At 38.9% G+C, this 17,753-nt stretch overlaps 1 non-coding gene across 1 annotated transcript; it reads right to left on the minus strand.

The window, feature by feature from the left end:
• Window positions 1–955: 955 nt before the first annotated feature.
• Window positions 956–1,090, minus strand: LOC115873628. Its single transcript, XR_004048519.1, has one exon. It is a non-coding gene; the product is annotated as a U8 small nucleolar RNA (small nucleolar RNA).
• Window positions 1,091–17,753: the final 16,663 nt, after the last annotated feature.

Consider the following 17,753-nt stretch of genomic DNA (forward strand, 5'->3'; position numbering starts at 1 on the left):
GTGGTAGTTAACTGCCATCACGTCAGTGCCCGCCTATAGGGATCCCATGCACAACAGAATTAAAAACAACCCGGTCCTTCTCCATCCTCACACATTTTTCTATTCTTAAGCCCATTGGTGCAGCTACTGCGTCAATCCTCATCAAGGTCCTCATCAAGGACCTTCCTCCTTTCCACTGCCACTCTATTTTACCAAGCATAATGGCTTTCTTCAGGGGCTTGCCTCTTCTGATCAATCCAAAGCGTGGGAGATAAAGTCTTACCTTATTTCTTCCAAGACATATTGGTATGTTCTTTTTACGGATCATGATATGTTCAGCATTCTTCTGTAGCATTACAATTTAAATGCACCAGTTCTTCTTTTTCCTTCCTTAATCAGTGTTCAATTTTCACATGCATATGAGGCAATGGATAAACAACAACAACAACAACTTGGCTTAAGTCAGGGGCACTTTAGTCCTAAAAGTAACCTCTGTGTTTCTCAAAACTTTGAAGAAGCCTTGTGCAGCAGATTGACCTAATGTAATGCATCGCTTGACCTCTTGACTGATGCTTCCACGAATATTGATTGTGGATCCCAGCAAGACAAAATCCTCAACAACTTCACCTTTTTCCTCCATTTATCACGATGTTAACTATTGGTCCAGTTGTTGGCCTTCTTTACACTGATTGTAATCCACACTGAAGAATGCAATCCTTGATCTTCATCAGCAAGTGCTTTGTCTTCTTCCTCAGTTTCAACAAGTAGGTTGAAATTTAACAGTTTTCAGATGCTGTTAGGTTTACTTTGAATGTCTTATCACTTGTTCTCCCTTCTGACCCATTTTAAATCTGTTCTAGTTTTTATTATTTTCTGTTATTTTTTCAACTTAGATTTTTCTCTATTTGAGTTTGTTATTGTTGTTGTCACTTTGTTTCTTTTGTTTTTGTATGCTTTACTTTTCTTTTATTTTTAAATCAGAAAGGAACAAACAGGATGTTGCAAGTCCTGCTCACACAGAGATGCTAATCACGTATCATGAGAGCTCCAGTCATCATTTTATCTCTGTTCCCCAAAAGGAGGAACAGGTAAGGATTAACCTTACTGACAATTGTATGGTTTTCTTTATGTGAAATCCAGGACGTGCAGCTCTACAGAGACAGGGACTAGATTAATAAATTCTTACGGTTATGGCAAAGGAAGTTGGAGAATTGTGAATTAATAATGAGTACAACAAAGAAGAAAATGCTGTAAATTTGTTAGTGGTGATGATTGCCAAACACTTTTTAATAGGTTTAAACTATTGAAGTATATGATATGTGAATTATCTGTCAAGAAAACTGTTTAAAATAAAAAATAACAAATTTTACTTAGTAATGTCTTTGTACTAGGCTTTAATAAAACAAGCTCCAAACCACTGCAGTTAGCGTAATTTCAATACCTAACCTTCTCAGCAGAGTGGGTTACACTTCAGGCTGCTAACTCCCAGGTCTGTATTTCAGACCCACTAACTGCTCTGCAGATGTAAGATGAGGCTTTTTGTTCCCACAATGATTTGTCACCTTAGAAACCCACAGAGGTGATTCTACTCTGTCATACAGGGTCACACTGAGGCATTAATAGGTTTCTTGTATTTTTTATCTTTTCCTAACCAAAAGAACCCTGGTGGCAGAGTGGTTGCATATTGGCCTATAATCTCCAAGGTTAGCAGCTCAAAACCACTGGGTGCTCCGCAGGAAAAAAACTGGGATTTCGAATCCCATAAAGAGTTACAGTCGCTGAAATCCACAGGAGCAGTTCTATGTTGTCCTGTTGTCCTAGAGGGTTGTTATAATTTGGCATTGATCAGATGGCAGTGAGTTTAGAGAGAGTTTTATTCAAAATTTCTTGAAAAACACACCAGAGGTAGGCCTTAGAGTCCCAATTGTATGTGTTAGAAGCAAGATCAGTTCCCTTATCTGATCACAATGATCTATCTATAAGCCCCTCCCAGGTGGATGAACAACAGAAAAGTGGTGAAGGGTGACATCTGTCAGTGTAAGACATGAAAAAAATATATAAATTATCAAGGTTCCATGAGGGAGGTAGGGAAAACATGAGAAATTGATACCAAGGGCTCAAGTAGAAAGAAAATGTGGGTGAAGGGAGACGTCGGGCAGGGCAAGATATGACAAAATACCCATTTATAAACTATCAAGGGCTCATGAGGGAGGGGGCAGCGGGGAAGGAGGGGAAAAATGAGGACCTAATGTCGGGGTTTAAGTGGAGAGAAAATGTTTTGACAATGATGTACAAATGCGCTTTACACAATTGATGTGTGTATGGATTGCGATAACAGTTGTATGAGCCCCTAATAAAATGTTAAAAAAAAAAAAGAAAGAAAATGTTTTGGAAATGATGATGGCTACAAATGTTCTTGACACAATGGATGTATGTATAGATTGTGATAAGAGTTGTATGAACCCCCAATAACATGATTTTTTTTTTTTTAAGTAGAAAAAGCAAGATCAAAAAGGTCCGGTTTTTGGAATTGGTTTCAGAACTAAAGTTAGTTGAATTTTTTAACCCTAGGAATGTACTCTTTTCTTCCTTATAGAACAGAGAAGTTCTGGAAAGGACACTTGAGTATTTGTGAGACAAAGAGATTTGGTTAAAAACAGAAGGCATGCTAGGTCGTCAGGTGTGGGCATGGAGATGTCTGAAGGGTTGGAAGCAAGAATAAGTTTGAATTGGGGTAAAAGAAACAACAAGCAGCTCAGATGGTGAGTTGAGGTCCCAGCCATGCGTCGGCCTTCTGCCCCTGGGATTACAGGCTCCTTCAGTCATTGGGAATGCCATTGGATTGAGGCACAGTGGGCATAAAGTCAGCTGGGTTGGACAGAACTATAAAGAGTTTAAATTTAATATAAAGATTTTTATGCATTTACTGATTTTAAATCATGTTAGCTTACTTAATTTATATTTATGTCTATATAAATGATTCGTAGTTTACAGAGAGATTCATAGACAACCTCCCCCTCACTGTTCACATGTGGGTGTTGGTGTGCCCACTTCATAAAAGATGCTCCTGATGTTCAAAGGTTATTTCCTGGATAATTCCACAAACAGTGCTAATGCTCGAATTCAATTCGCAGCCCCTTGCTGTGACATGATATTCTTTTTTGTAGACAGTTCTCAAGGTTACGAAGGCTTATGTTGATTTAAAACATTATGCTCTGTCTTTCTGTTTTACAGTCATAAGTTAAGGAGAAAATTATGAAATATTTCCATGAAATAGATTTATATGTCACCATTGATTCTTCAAAGCATGAGAAATTTTTCAAGAAACCAAAGCATATACCATATTCTTCTCCTCAAGCCCACACAGTCTATTAAATTTAATAAGTAATTGTAAGGCAGAAAAAGAAAACAAAACTTGTTTTATTATCTTTTATATAAATGTTTTGCAGGATCAACGTGAACATTTTCCTGTCTTCTACTTAACTAATGAATCACTGTTTCTTTGTGATATTCAGAAAATCATATAACCCCCTGAGCCACACACTTTCATTCATTCATTCATTCTCTTTCTCTAACCCATCTCCACACCATTAATGGTATTAATAATATTTTTGTCCTGCCTTTTAAATTTATTGTAGACTCAAATGACATAGAAAAACAATACATAAACTACAAAGTATTGCACCAATCTACATAATAATATTTCATTTATTACTAGATTATACCATATTCTTTTGGTCACCTCCTAAAATGATTCCCAGTGTATATGATTTTAGTCCCTTCTCTGTTGTTTGGTCACATGTGAATTTGTCAACGCCCTACCTCATCACCAGTATTAGAAGTCACAATGTGTTGCTCTGTCGTAGACAACAGAGGCATAGATACCCATCCTCACACGTTCTGTGGAGCTGCACGGTCACAGACGAGCTCTGGAAAAGCATGAGGAAGTGGCTGCAAAAGACAGTCCTAAAGGACCACAGAAGCATGTTCACTTTGGTCAATATCTGTGTTAGGCTGGGTTCTGAATAAAACCACTGAAATGTATATGTAAATGTACATTTTCTTTGAGGAAATGGTTCATGTAATTTTGGGGGGGCTGATGAGTCTCAAATCTATGGGTCAGGTTTCTCTATCGAAGGTTTCTCCTGGATCACATGGTTTCAGGAGCTAGGGAATGATATATCAGTAGATCAGGTATAAGATCACGTTCTATAGAAGAATAAAATATGATTTCTAAAACTGGTGATTACAGCAAACATCCCTAGATCAGAGCCTGTTGAGAGTGCAGGGCAGAGCTATGGTACGTGTTGCCAGAATATTCCTCTGTATAAGAACAGACCCCACCTCCATGGAAACCCTCCTTCCAACTGACTGATGGGCTGTCCGGATTAGGTAATAAAATGGAAAGGGATTGCTTAGTATCCAAACCAAGAGAACCATAGCTTATCCAAGTTGACAAAACTCCAGCCTCACTGCCGTCGAGGCAAGGCTGACTCTCCGCGGGCTTCCAAGACTGCAAGTGTCTATGAGAGGGGTCGGTCCAGGCGTTCCCTGGAGAGCTGCTGGAGGATTTGTACCGCCTACCATGCAGATCACAGGCCAAGGTGTCGCCACTACTCCACCAGGCCTTCTCCAAGTTGGTGTATAGCATTACGTACTTATCACGATACCTTAAATATTTTAACCAATTATAAAATGTCATAACCAAAAGTCTCTAAACTACTGAAAGCCATAAACATATGCATAAGTATCTATATTATTGATTCATCTTGAAAAACTTGAACATCTGACAGTAACTTCTTATTCCTAAATTGGGTCAATTAATCTGAACTGGCCATTATAAATGGAATATGTATTCTCAAGGTTTCTGGTACGTGAGACCTGTTGTTAATTTCCATCATATCACCTGCAAGTTTCCTTATTAGGAGAAGTATTTATTTTTTGATAGAAAAAATAAAAGATAAGTAAATAATGCAACCTTGTTTCCAAACAGTGAGACAGAACATTTTTGTGTGTGTGGAAATGAGAGAACGTCCCTGTGTGTTTAATCTTCCAGCTAAGTGTCTCGCTGTCTTGCTTCCTCACACCTAGCCTACTTCATTCATTTGCATCTCTGGTTGGACTCATTTCCAGCAAGCTTTATTCTCACTAATGTTTCATTCTTGGTCTCCCCTTCTCTGGGGAGGGGGAATGATGTGTATCTAGGCATCTATATTTATTCTCCCACCCCCAGAAATTTGCCCTTTTAACTGCATCATGCCTCATTGCCTCTATCCTTCCTTCCTGGGGGTGTGTGTCTATTGCAGTAACTAAGCTCTTGGGCACTTATTCCACATCATTGCATCCTGCCTGTGCCAAATAGGATGCAGGATTCCGTTCTCTCAGAAGACCAACAGAGAACACCTTCTCTCTCCCCTTCCTTCCTCTGTGACTCTCTGTAATTCTCCCCTTGCCAGGATGCATCCTTGGCGTGGGCTTGAGATCTACAGAGGCCTTCTTTTGGCTTTTCCTATTTAAAATAATTGATATCTATGTTTTGTGAGAGATGAGCAGTGACTGAATTTTATCATATGAAAAATACTTTTGCTGGGAACTTCCTAGTTTAAAACAGTTCCCAAGAATTTAGATTACTAGAAATGCATCAATAGTGAATTTCTTTGGTTGAGAAATTGATTGGTGCAGATGTTGTTTCTTTCTTTGCCTTTCTTTTTGTTTTCCAAATTATTTATAGCACATGTAATACATTTTCAATCACAATGAAATTGCGATAAAAATTAAAGGCACTTTTACACAATCCCCGTAAAGTTTTAGTTTTTAAAAAAAATTTCCAGATAGCACATAGAGTAAAACATTAACTAAAGGCACAGAATTATGACAACCCCACTCTGACCTCTAAGTAGTTGTCTCTTAATATATATTAATATATATATATTGATTCATTTTATCTTACTACATATTAACATATGTAATATTAAGTTGTCTCTCAATACATATCTTAATATACTTTCCATTAGACTGAAAATCCCATAGGGTAAGTACTGTAAGGAATCCCTCTTTGACCCGCATCTATTGACCAGAACCATGACTTCTTAGGTGGCCGTTGTTTTGTTTGCTTAGGGACTTTTGCACATTAAAAACCCAAAAATTAACAAGGAGGTTTTGAAAGGGAGCCAAAGGGAGATAAATGAGAAACAAAAACAAACATAGCTCCAGGAGTGGGTTTTGGGTTTGGGGATTGCACTGAATCCTAGCTCCAACTTAAGAACAATTAGTGCATCATGGCCACACACTATACTCGCCCTCAGGAAGGGAACACAGAAGATCTGGCTGCTCTACCAAAATGTGGCAAAGAAATTAGATGGTACTTGGCTATCAGATAAAATATTGTCTGGGATCTTATAGACTTGTCTCCAAATAAGCAGCCATCTACGTGAGATGTCAACTAAGTCCACATGGAAGAGGCTCACCGACATCAGTAACCAAAGATTGTAAATCATAGAATCCAAAACTGAAGGACGGATTAGTATCAGATGCTAAACTGTGAGAATTTGGTTGGCAGAAGGCTATGGATGACAGTGGAAAACCAAGATACATTTGTGGGAACTATATAGAAAATAAGCTTCCGGTGATCTCCCTCTCTCCATAGCAGAGGGCTGGGAGGACAGTGGCTACTATGCAGGGTGCAGTGGAGAGATGGGTAGAGAAGATCAAAGGAATAAACTGGCTCAAACAGTGACACCTTTGACAGCTGATACCCCTACTGATGCATGCTGAACCTGATCTTGTTCCTACATTTTCTGTATTTTTTTTGGTTTTTGTTTGTTTATAATAGGGTTTATCTCAGAGGTGTTATGCCATTTGGGGTCAACTTTTAGAAGTTGTGTTATATGTCTATCTGTGTTTTGGTATATGAAACCCAGGAATGATGGACCTATAGGGACAGCAAGTAGAATAAGGGTTGGGGGGGGGTTAGAGTGGTGGGAGGGGTGGCAAAAGGGAAATGATATCAAGGATACCAGGAAGAAAAAGAATGTTTGGAAACTGATTGTGGTAGCAATTGTACCATAGTGCTTGACATGATTGATCTACGGAATGATGATATATGTATTAATTCCCAACTAATAAAAATAATATAATATAAATTTTTAAAAAGCAAAAAAAACCCACCAAAACACCCCAAAATAAACAAACCCAAAGCCTATTGCCATCAAATTGATTTCTAACTCATCCCAAACCTATAGGACACAGTAAAAATGCTATGTCATATGATTTCATCGCTTGTAAATTTTTATAGAAGCAACTGGTATATCTTTCTTTCTCAGAAAGTCTCTTGGGTTTGACCTGCTGACATTTTGGTCAGCAGCCCAGCATTTTAATCACTGTACCAACTGAGCTTCTTTTATTGGGGGTACCTTATTCTCACCACTTCTCTGTCAGTTTGCTGTCCTAGGGTGGCTTGTGTGTTTCTGTGATTCTAAAAGCTACATCACTAGTATTTCAACTACCAGTGGAGTCACCCAACATGAACAGGTTTCAGGGGAGTGTTCAGACTTAGAACAGACTACGAAGAAGGATTTGTTTGCCCAAGTCAAAGGAAGTAGCCACAGGAAAACGTATGCAGAGCATGCAAACATTGTCAGATACTCAAGGTCTAGTGAAAGGAAGCAGATCAAGGTCAGAGATAGTGCCTGAGGACAGGTGTATTGAGTCATAAAGCAATTGAAATGTGACAAATGAGAGCTGATTTCTGAAAGTACACTCAACCATGGTGTTGTGAATGGAATAAAGCCTTTAGGAATGGAGCCTTACATAAGCTCATTTGCTGATGGGTTAAAAGGCAAGGTGAGAAGGAACAGCTGCAAAAATCTACTAGTAACCAGAATTTGGAATTCACAAGCATGAAGATAGGAAATCTATGAATTTAATGAAATTGGAAGTCATCAAAAATGAAATTTAATGCATTAATAGCAATAACCCAATGTGCTAAAGTGTGTTGGTATTTGCCATTTTGAATCAGAAAATCATATGGTTTACTATGCCAGACAATGATAAAACCAAGGGGAATGATGTTGCAATTATTGTCAAAAAGAGATTTCTATATCTACCTAGGAGTATAATGCTGACTGTGATAGGATTTATCATTCCACCTTCAAGGAAATCCAATCAACCAACTATTATTCATACTTATGCAACAACAACTATTAATGCAGAAATTGAAGAATTATACCTACAATTTTCTTTGGAAATTGATTAAGCATGCTGTTAAGATGCATTGATAATTATTGGTTATTGGAATTCATATCTTGGAAACAAAGATGAAGGAACAGTTCCTGGAAAATAGGGTCTTGGTGATAGTAATGAAGCTAGAGATCACATGATAGAAATTTGCAATACCAATGAGTTATTCATAGAAGGTAGATTGACAACTATACACATGGATTTCTCTAGATGGATCTCACAGCAATAAAGTTAACTACATATGTGGGAAGAGAGGGAGTAGCTCAACATTAGCAGTTAAAAACAGGCCAGGGGCTGACTGTGGAAGAGACCATCAATTGCTCTTCTATAAGTTCAAGTAGAAGCTGAAGAATATTAAAATAAGTCCTCTAGAGCCCAAATATGACCCTGCATTTATCCCACCTGAATTTTAAGAACATCTCAAGAAGAGATTCATGCATTGAACACTAATGACACGAGACCTGATGAGCTGTGGGAGGACATCAAGAACATCACTGATGAAGAAAGCAAAGGGGCATTAAAGGACAGGAAATAAAGAAAAGATCAAAGTAGATGTCAGAAGAGACTCTGAAATTTACACTTAATTGTAGAGTAGCTAAAGGATGTGGAAAAAATGATGTTTAGGAAATGATTAGAAAATGTCAGTGAGTAGCTTAAAAAAACAAAGTAAATATTATTGTGACACGTACAGAGACCCAGAGCTACAGAGTCCAAAAGGCAGAACATGCTCAACATATCTTCAACTGAAAAAAAATTAAGTCTCCAGTGATAATATTGACAGATTCTTGGCAAAATATCCAATGATGCAGGAAGTATTAAAAAAAAAAAAACAGTTGATATACCACCATTTCTGGCAGTAGAATATGAGCAAGAACCAATGGCGCTGAAGGAAGAAATTCAAGGTGCATTGAAAGTATTATACAAAAACAAGGCTCCAGGAATTAATGGACTATCAATTTAAATGTTTCAACAAGCTGATGAAACACTAGAACATTTATTCATCTATGTCAGGAAATTTGGAAGACAGCTACTTGGCCAACCGACTGGAAGAAATCTGTTCTAAAGAAACATAACCCAGCTTAAGTCTCAAGTTAAATAATATTTATAGCACATGTAATTGATCATAACAAACTATGGGTAACTTTTAGAAGAATGTGAATTCCGAAAAACTTCACTGTGCTCATGGGGAACAGGCACATGGATCAAGAGGTGGCTGTAGGGACAGAACAAGGGAATACTATATGGTTTAAAATCAGATAAGGTGTGTGTCAGTGCTGCATTTTCTCATCATATTTATTCTATCTGTACACTGAACAAATAATTAGTGAAGCTGGATTATATTAAGAAGGATGTAACATCAGGATTCGAAGAAGGCTTATGAACAACCTGTCATATGCGGATGATACACAGCCTTCCTTGCTGAAAGTGAGGAGGAATTGAAGCACTTGCTGATGAAAATGAATGATTGAAGCCTTCAGTATGTATTGCAAGTCAACGTAAAAGAGACCATAATTCTCACAAGACCAATAGAACTGCCATGATTATTGGGGGGAAAAGTGAACTTGTCGGTATTTTGTCTTGCTTGGATTAATGCTCGTGGAAGCATCCGTCAAGAGACCAAGAGACACATCCCCTTGGGTAAATCTGCTGCAGAAGACCTCTGTAGAATATTAAAAATCAAGGATGTTACTCTCTGCACTGATGTGTCTGATCCAAGCCATGGTATTTTCACTTTCCTCATGTACATGTGAAAGTTGGCTATTGGAAGACTGAAGGAGAATTGGTGCATTTGAACTGTGGTGCTGGTGAAGAATATTGAAAGTCCCATGGACCGCCAAAATGACAAATATGTCTTGGAAAATGTATAGCCAGAGAGCTCCTTAGAAGCAAGGAAGATGATACTTAATCCCACATAATTTGGATATGTCTAGAGACCAGTCCCTGGAAAGGAATATCATACTTGATAAAACAGAGGGGCAGGGAAAAAGAGGAATCATCCCAACCAGTCGGTTTGACACAGGTGTTGCTACAATGGACTCGGCATCTGAGTAATTGTGCGGATGGCTCAGGACTAGACAGCACGTTTTTGTTCTGTTTTGCATGGGATCTCTATGGGTTGGAATCAACTAGGTGGCATCTAACATCAGCAGCAACAGCCACAATAATTTTCTAGTGCTGACACAATCAAATGTAGATTCTTATATTCCCTGAAGCAGAATTATATCATTTATGGGTTAGGCAGGTAGCATTACTAATACAAGAAAAGGGCATCAGACAACACAGTATTAAGGGCCTTAAAGGTTGGATATTCTAGGTTCTCTCTGTGGAGCCCTGGTGGGTAGTGGGCTAATTGTTGGGCTGCTAACCATAAAGTTGACAGTTTGAAAAAAAAGATCCTTCGAAAGAGAAAGATGAGACCTTCTACACTCTGAAACTCACAAGGGGAGTTTTACTTTACACTCCAAGCCACATGACTTGTAAGTCAGTTGAATGCTCTTCTCCAGGAGCCAGAAGCATCAAGTAAAATCATACAGAACTGGTCAAGACGGAGGAGTGAAAGCATCAATTCTGAGCCCAGCCTGCTGAAGCATAACAGCTGCTTGCACATTCACTGCAGACTGGTTCTTACTTTTTGTCCTTGCTAAGGTGTAGTTTAGCATTTGGTACTGAAAAGTCTGGTTGGCAGAGTCTTGGTTTCATAATCATATCCTAGTTGCAGGAAGTACTGAGGAGGCTAATACCTGGCCTTCTAGCTATTATAAAGGGAATCAAGTTGCATTTCATGGAATGTAGGATTACCTGATACAAAAGGAAGTTTAGACATTGAGTTCCAAAAGGAAGAAAAATGTTCCCTAGAGTTTCAGTCCTCATGGAATTTATAGCTTAATAGGAAATAGATATATATTAACCAGCAAATGCAATTTAATACTCAGAAAGTTTGCCTGGAAAGATTACTTAGCAACGGTTGACTGTCATTAAGGTTTTCCCTTGGGGTCTCCAATTATTTCCATGTGCCTTTGACTTCAGAAAAACTTTCATTTCCCCATTTCTCTCATCTTTCTCCATCTGGAACTATTGAGCAGAGCAGGGTGCTATAATCCACTCTAAGAAAGGAAAAGACAGGCTCACTCCTGCCTGTGAAGGGGTAGGCTTTGTATAGTCATCCTATCTGTTAAATTTTTAAGTCCATACTTCTGTTGTTCCCTGGAAAAACTGGGAGTGATGGCACCATTTTGAGTGCTAAAAAATTAGAAAGAAATAGGGGCGGGGGAAGCTTAAGAAAAAGCACAAAGCCTTGGATATTTCTGATTTATGCACCATATGGTCATATTATTTGCCATTGTAAAATGTTGGAATTGAATGTTAAGATTTTCTTCTTCCTACCGCAGATGTTATACCATCTCAACAATCCCAGAGGACTAAAAACTCCTTGAAAGTAGGGCCATGCCTCTCATTGTAATAATGTTACCTCAAGTGATTAGCAAATTGCATGGCCCCAAACTGACCCCTTTACAGAAAGAATTATTTTAAAATCATGTGAAAGTAAAGCAAATTCATATCCAATTTAAAAACTAAAATGTACCTACAGGACAGAAGAGAATTGCCCCTTTGGGGTTCTGCAACTGTAAATTTTTACAGTAACAGGCAACCTCATCTTTCTTCATTGATGCAGCTAATGGGGTTAAAGTACTGACATTTTGATCAGCAGCCCAATGTATAACCCACTACAGCACCAGGGTTCTTTCAACCCCAACTAGGTAAAACCAAAAGGGAACTTAAAATTGAGCTGTCTTATTGTTTTAGGCACAGGTTGTCTCTCCAGTCTCTGAATCTGTTCTTTGCAGGGTTGTATTCTTTCCCAGATAGGCCTTTAGTGACACTTTCCCTGGGACTCCAGCCACAGCTACTCCAACACCAAACATAGTATCCCCAGTGCTTCCTATAAATGACTCAATATTCCATCTATTTAGACAACTGATGGTGTGAGTTAATCTATCCAGTAAGGCTGTAAAATAGGCTGTTGGTTGGCTTGGTATGTATTATAGAGTCATTATAGAGCCCAGATGAACACCATCAAATTCAATGGTCCCAGAATAGAGCTTCCCCAATTTCAAACTGGGCAAATATTGCCAGTAGACAAAATAATAGATATTCAATAAAGTGGCTTGCATAAAAGTCCTTAAAAATTATGTGTCCAGATTTTTGGTAGTTTAATAATCTGTTATCAATTTAAGAGGATTACAAGTGCAGGTGTGGATTCTATCCTGTCAAACATTTTGTAGCCATTGAGGCATCTGTGTGGGCATGGCCTTCTCCTGAGGATTCTGGGAATTCCTTTATTTCATTCTTGAGGCAGGAGACACTATCTTCTCTCTGTTCACTCCCTGAGAGACTCTCTACTGACAAGACTCATGAAGCTATGATGAAGGAAGCAAGAGCCCTGGACCGGGAGAAGCCACATGGAGAGCACTGCCAGTCCTTAGATGCTTACAACACCACTGGATACACAAGATTTCCCACCCACTGGCCTATGATATTCCTGCATTCAGTGTCATTGCATGTGTTTCATGAGTCTAAAGATGTATCAAATTTATGGGTATTAATATAAGACTTATGGACTTGATCTGCACTGGGCTGGGATATTATGATAGGTAGGTTTACTGTGCGAACATTGCCAATGAACACATGTGGGATTAATTGAAGGGCAGAGAGATAAATGGCTCAGTGAGCCTGGCCTTTCTTGTCTCTTGCTCTTTGATAATCAGACCAGTGTGCGGCTGCCTTAGCTTGTTCTCAGCCTCAATTTCCAAGCTATACAACCTGTGGGACACCTAACCAGTGGACTGTGTCACTGTTTGAGGTTCCTTCAAGACCTGCTTTGCCACACTACTGGAGTGTACATCACTTTAGCTGGGGCCTGTCGGACCCTGTCATCTGGCTGACTGTTGGTCACCTGCCTTGTTGTTTGCTCCTGTAGCTGGATTGCCTGAATTGCTCTACAGAAGACTCAGCTGTCTGCTTCCTTGACTTGTACCTGACGGTCCTCAAGACATGAAGGACTACCAGTGTATTAGCTGTCTCATGGAAGTGAGTTGCACTGAGCCATTTGTATTACTCTATAATTAGATGTTTATTTCTTATGATATATATTATATATATGAGATATATATAAAATCATATGTGTCCTGGTTTTGTTTCTCTAGAGAACCCTGTCTAACATAGATGTTTTCTTAATATTCAGTTGCTCTTGTGTAAAAAGCTCCTTCCTTTACACAGATGAGTGTCTTTGAATTTGTTTCTCTGGTCTACCCAGACTAACACAAGATTCAAGAATGTGAGCTAGGTGGAATGAGCCCTCTGGAGTTGATTTCAAAGTGAGATCTTTCTGTGTTAGGGTGGAAACGAAAGTCATTGACAAGTATACTTAAAAGAGAAGGGGAAAAATAACAGGGGACAAATTATGAGAAGAAAGAAGCAGAGATCGGAGGGATGTGTCTACAAGTTAAGGGCTGATAGTTTGTAAGAGAGAAGCATAGAATAGAAGGTTCACTTTCAAATATCCCAGAACCAAAATCTACCCTGCTGACATGTTATTTTCAGACATCTATCCTTCAGAAGTGTGAGAAAATAAAACTCTGTTGTTTCATGTGATACAGTTTGTTGGGTTTATTGCAGAAGTTAGAACATAGGGTAAACCCAAACAACTATCCAGAAGCACCTCAGAAGAAAGGCTTGGTAATCTACTTCAGAAAATTAGCCATTGTAAAACCTGTAGAGCAGTGGTTCTGAACTTTCCTAATACGTGACCTTTAATAAGTTACTCATGTTGTGGTGACCCCCCCAGCCATAAAATTATTTTCATTGCTACTTTATAGCAGTAATTTTGCTACTGTTATGAATCAAACTGTAAATATCTGATATGCAGGATATATTTTCATTGCTACAAATTGAACATAATTAAACAAAATTAAAGATAGTGATTAATCACAAAATAATATGTAATTATATATTGTGAAATCTTTGTTTTCTGATGGTCTTAGGTGACCCCTGTGAAAGAGTCATTCGATCCCCAAAGGGGTCGTGGCCCACAGGTTGAGAACCACTGCTGCATAGCACAGTTCTGCTATGCATGAGGTTACCATAAACCAGAGTTCACTGAATGGCAGCTGTGTGTGTGTGTGTAGTGTAGTGTAGTGTGTGACATGACAATATTAATTTCAAATTACGTGTTTCGCGAGGGAAACTATATAGATATAGATTCGATACATAGCTATAGATATAGAGGTATCAAAAGGCCCACAGAACTGTGATGTCTTATGAAGTCAGAGCCACAGCTCATGGCTTTTAGGATATGTCTTCTTGTCATTTTGGGACTCCCGTCTTACCCATCTACCCAGTTATGGCTTCTATGGCGTGGGAACTCCATCCGTGGACAATTTAAATAGCGGGGTCTCTGGTGGGGTAAGAGTTGCTGCAACATGTCTCCAAAGGCTTGTGCTGTGGTGGCTGAACTTTTTAAAATGAAAGAGAGAGAGAGAGAGACAACTTTGGATTGCTGCTAGCTGTCTGGTGGATGTTCGGAGTGGGGCTGGGCCGTTCTTCTTTGAAATCCTAAGAATAGGAAACATCTAATCTCCGTGCTGATTCTTACAAGTACGTTATTTTTCCAGCTCATTAGCTGCAATTGTTTTCCTTGCTTCCAGGCCATGAGCAACCCTGATGGAAATGAGGCTGCTGGCACAACTTGTCAGAGGCTGGCAGTCAGTATGTAGCCAACGTTCTAATGAAATTGGGTCCGAAGTGTGCAAAGTGGGCCTGTCAGAATTATAAAAATGGCATAGACATAATAATTACGCATGTATGTGTATATTTTTATTGTGAAGAGGGAGGCAGCTACTGCTTCAAAATCTTAAAAATTTGCACATTAGCTCCAATTCCACATTTAAACTGCACACATGTCCTTACAGATTACAAATGAAGCAAAATGATGTATACAGAGGTCAAGTTGACATGAGTTGAACTCTGGTGGCTGTTTTTCTGTCAACTGAGTAGGGCCTGGATTTTCAGTGGTACTAATTTAAGAGGTAGCAATCCCCCTATGATTAAATTGCTTCGATCATGGCTTGTTTTAAATCAAAGCGGATACTGGACATACTTGCTTGGTTTTGGGGGTGGTTTAGAAGCCGCATTTGACTCATTAGTTGACCTCCTGTTCTTTGGACGTGAGCGAGAAGCCTCTTGGATTACCTGCTGCTCCTAGCTATCAGCAGCCAAACGCCATCTGACCTGTGGCCACCCTTTGGTTCATTCGTTTCTGTAGCCACGTGCGTGACCTACCGACTTTGGGTTAGCTCACGTCAGAAGGCAGAAGTCTTCCCTATGGCCTGCTGATCGGGAGTTCATTAACTGCTTTGTCAGGAGAACACTTCGTTTTATAACTGACGCAGGGATTTGGAAATTTCCCACCACTACAACTACCATTTCCTTGACTGAACCTCTGTTTTATACATACATACATATAAGTATATACATACATAATACATACATACATATATGAGGAGTTACCTCCCCCCTCCCCCCAAAATAAGGAAGTTCTGCTGGCTGCATTTTTGCTGCTAGGCAAGCGTTGAGCAACTCAATCTGAGTTAATGCACCCAGTGGTCTCACCTGACTAGGTTTCCCTGGACACAGTGAATTTTTGTAAAGGAAGTTTCACTTGAACCTCGTTTTCTGTGATGGTCAATTTATAGAAAACGGTGTGAGGCGGTGACATTTTCTTTCCTGCTCAGGAAAAGTGCTTCAGAAGCTATTGTGATGTTGAAGACAGATAAAAGGACAAGGCTCTCAGAAAAAACTCAAGTGTACGAGTGGTTCCCTCTTTCAAAAAGGTAAAATGTTGATTGATGACAAACCTCATTCTGGACATCTGTCAACTTCCCGAATGGACAGAGATATTGAAAAACTTTGTGCACTTGTGTTCAAAGACTGACAACGGATCATTGAAGAGATGGGGAAGTTATCTGGAGTTTCTTGGAGCTCGGTTCAGTGACTTTTAGTGGAAGATTTGGGAATGAGAAGGGTTGCCATGAAATTTGTCCCTCAGGTTCTGACTGACCAGGAAAAAGAGTGCTGAGTGGAAACATGCCATGCTTGGAAAGAACAGCTCTGAAGCACACCAGACATTTTTCCCAAAGTCATTACTAGTAATGAGGCTTGGTGCTATTCTTATGACCCCCACAGCAAACAGCAAACAAGTCAGTGGAAGGCATCATTTTCACTTTCCCCAAAAAGATCATTAAGTGAAATCAAAGATCAAGATGATGCTCATTTGTTCTTTTGATGTGAGGGGGATAGTGCATTTGGAGTTCGCTCCACCAGGTCAGTCAAACTTTCTATTTAGAAGTTCTGAAAAGATTGTGTAACATGGTGTGACAAAAACCCTGCTTTGTGGCAGATGAGGAACTGGTTGTGCCACCACAACAACGTACATGCTCACACAACCATCTCAGTGCACCAATTTTTGGCAAAAAACAGTATGCGTCTCTTGACCCATGCACCTCAGTCACGTGACCTCACTCTGTGTGACTTTGTTTCCGTGAATGAAGAGAGACATGAAAGGACAGTGATTTGATGACTTAGAAGAGGTAAAAAAAAAAATGAGGGAGGTGCTGTCAGCCATCCAAACAGATGAGTTTAAAAACTATTTCTAAGAATGGAATCGCAGGTTTGACAAATGTACTAAATGTACACAAGTGTATCAAAGTGGAGAGTACTTTGAACACGATAATGTTGTTTTATTAAAAAGTTTAAATAAATAGCTTTGAAAAAATCTGTTTTGGGGGTATCCCCAAATATATATATATATATATATATATATCCCCAAATGAATATAAATATTCATTGATAATATAATTTCATTGGTTTTACTTCTCTAGAGAGTCTAAGACAGTCAGGTTAAACATTTTCAAAATATTTTTAGATCCCCTTGAAGAAAGAAAAATGAAGACAACTACCAGATTTTTTTTTTAGTTAAAGTGGAAATACCACAGGTCACACAACCCACTTTTCAATTAAATTGAAAGTTCAGCATAAAGGCATGTGGTGAACACACACAACTAGCATATTGGTCGAGGATTGGGTTATTAAACAGATGCAGGCACAAGAATGTCATACATTTGATCAGTTCCATCAGCTACAAAGAGTCAAAAATTGTATGTACATATATGACCCTTCTACATTACAAACATACATCCTTCTCCAAGTACTGGTATCATAATAATGTGACCAGAGTTTATGATACTAAGTCTCTCCATCTTTGCTTCTGCAGACCATTCTGGCAGATTTTTCCTTCCTTCTTTTGGAAAATGTTTCTATATTCAATATTCATTATTAACACCACAACTCAAATGCATCAATTATTCTTCGGTGTTCCTTGTTTATAACCTAGTTTTCACATGCATTCGAGGTGATTGAAAATGTCATGTCTTAAGTCAGGTGCACTTCAGTCTTAAAAGTGATATCTTTGCTTTTGCACA

Source organism: Echinops telfairi, unplaced genomic scaffold (assembly GCF_000313985.2).
Source record: "Echinops telfairi isolate 266 unplaced genomic scaffold, ASM31398v2 ScPeMD7_7469;HRSCAF=8507_0, whole genome shotgun sequence".
Classification (NCBI taxonomy): Eukaryota; Metazoa; Chordata; class Mammalia; order Afrosoricida; family Tenrecidae; genus Echinops; species Echinops telfairi.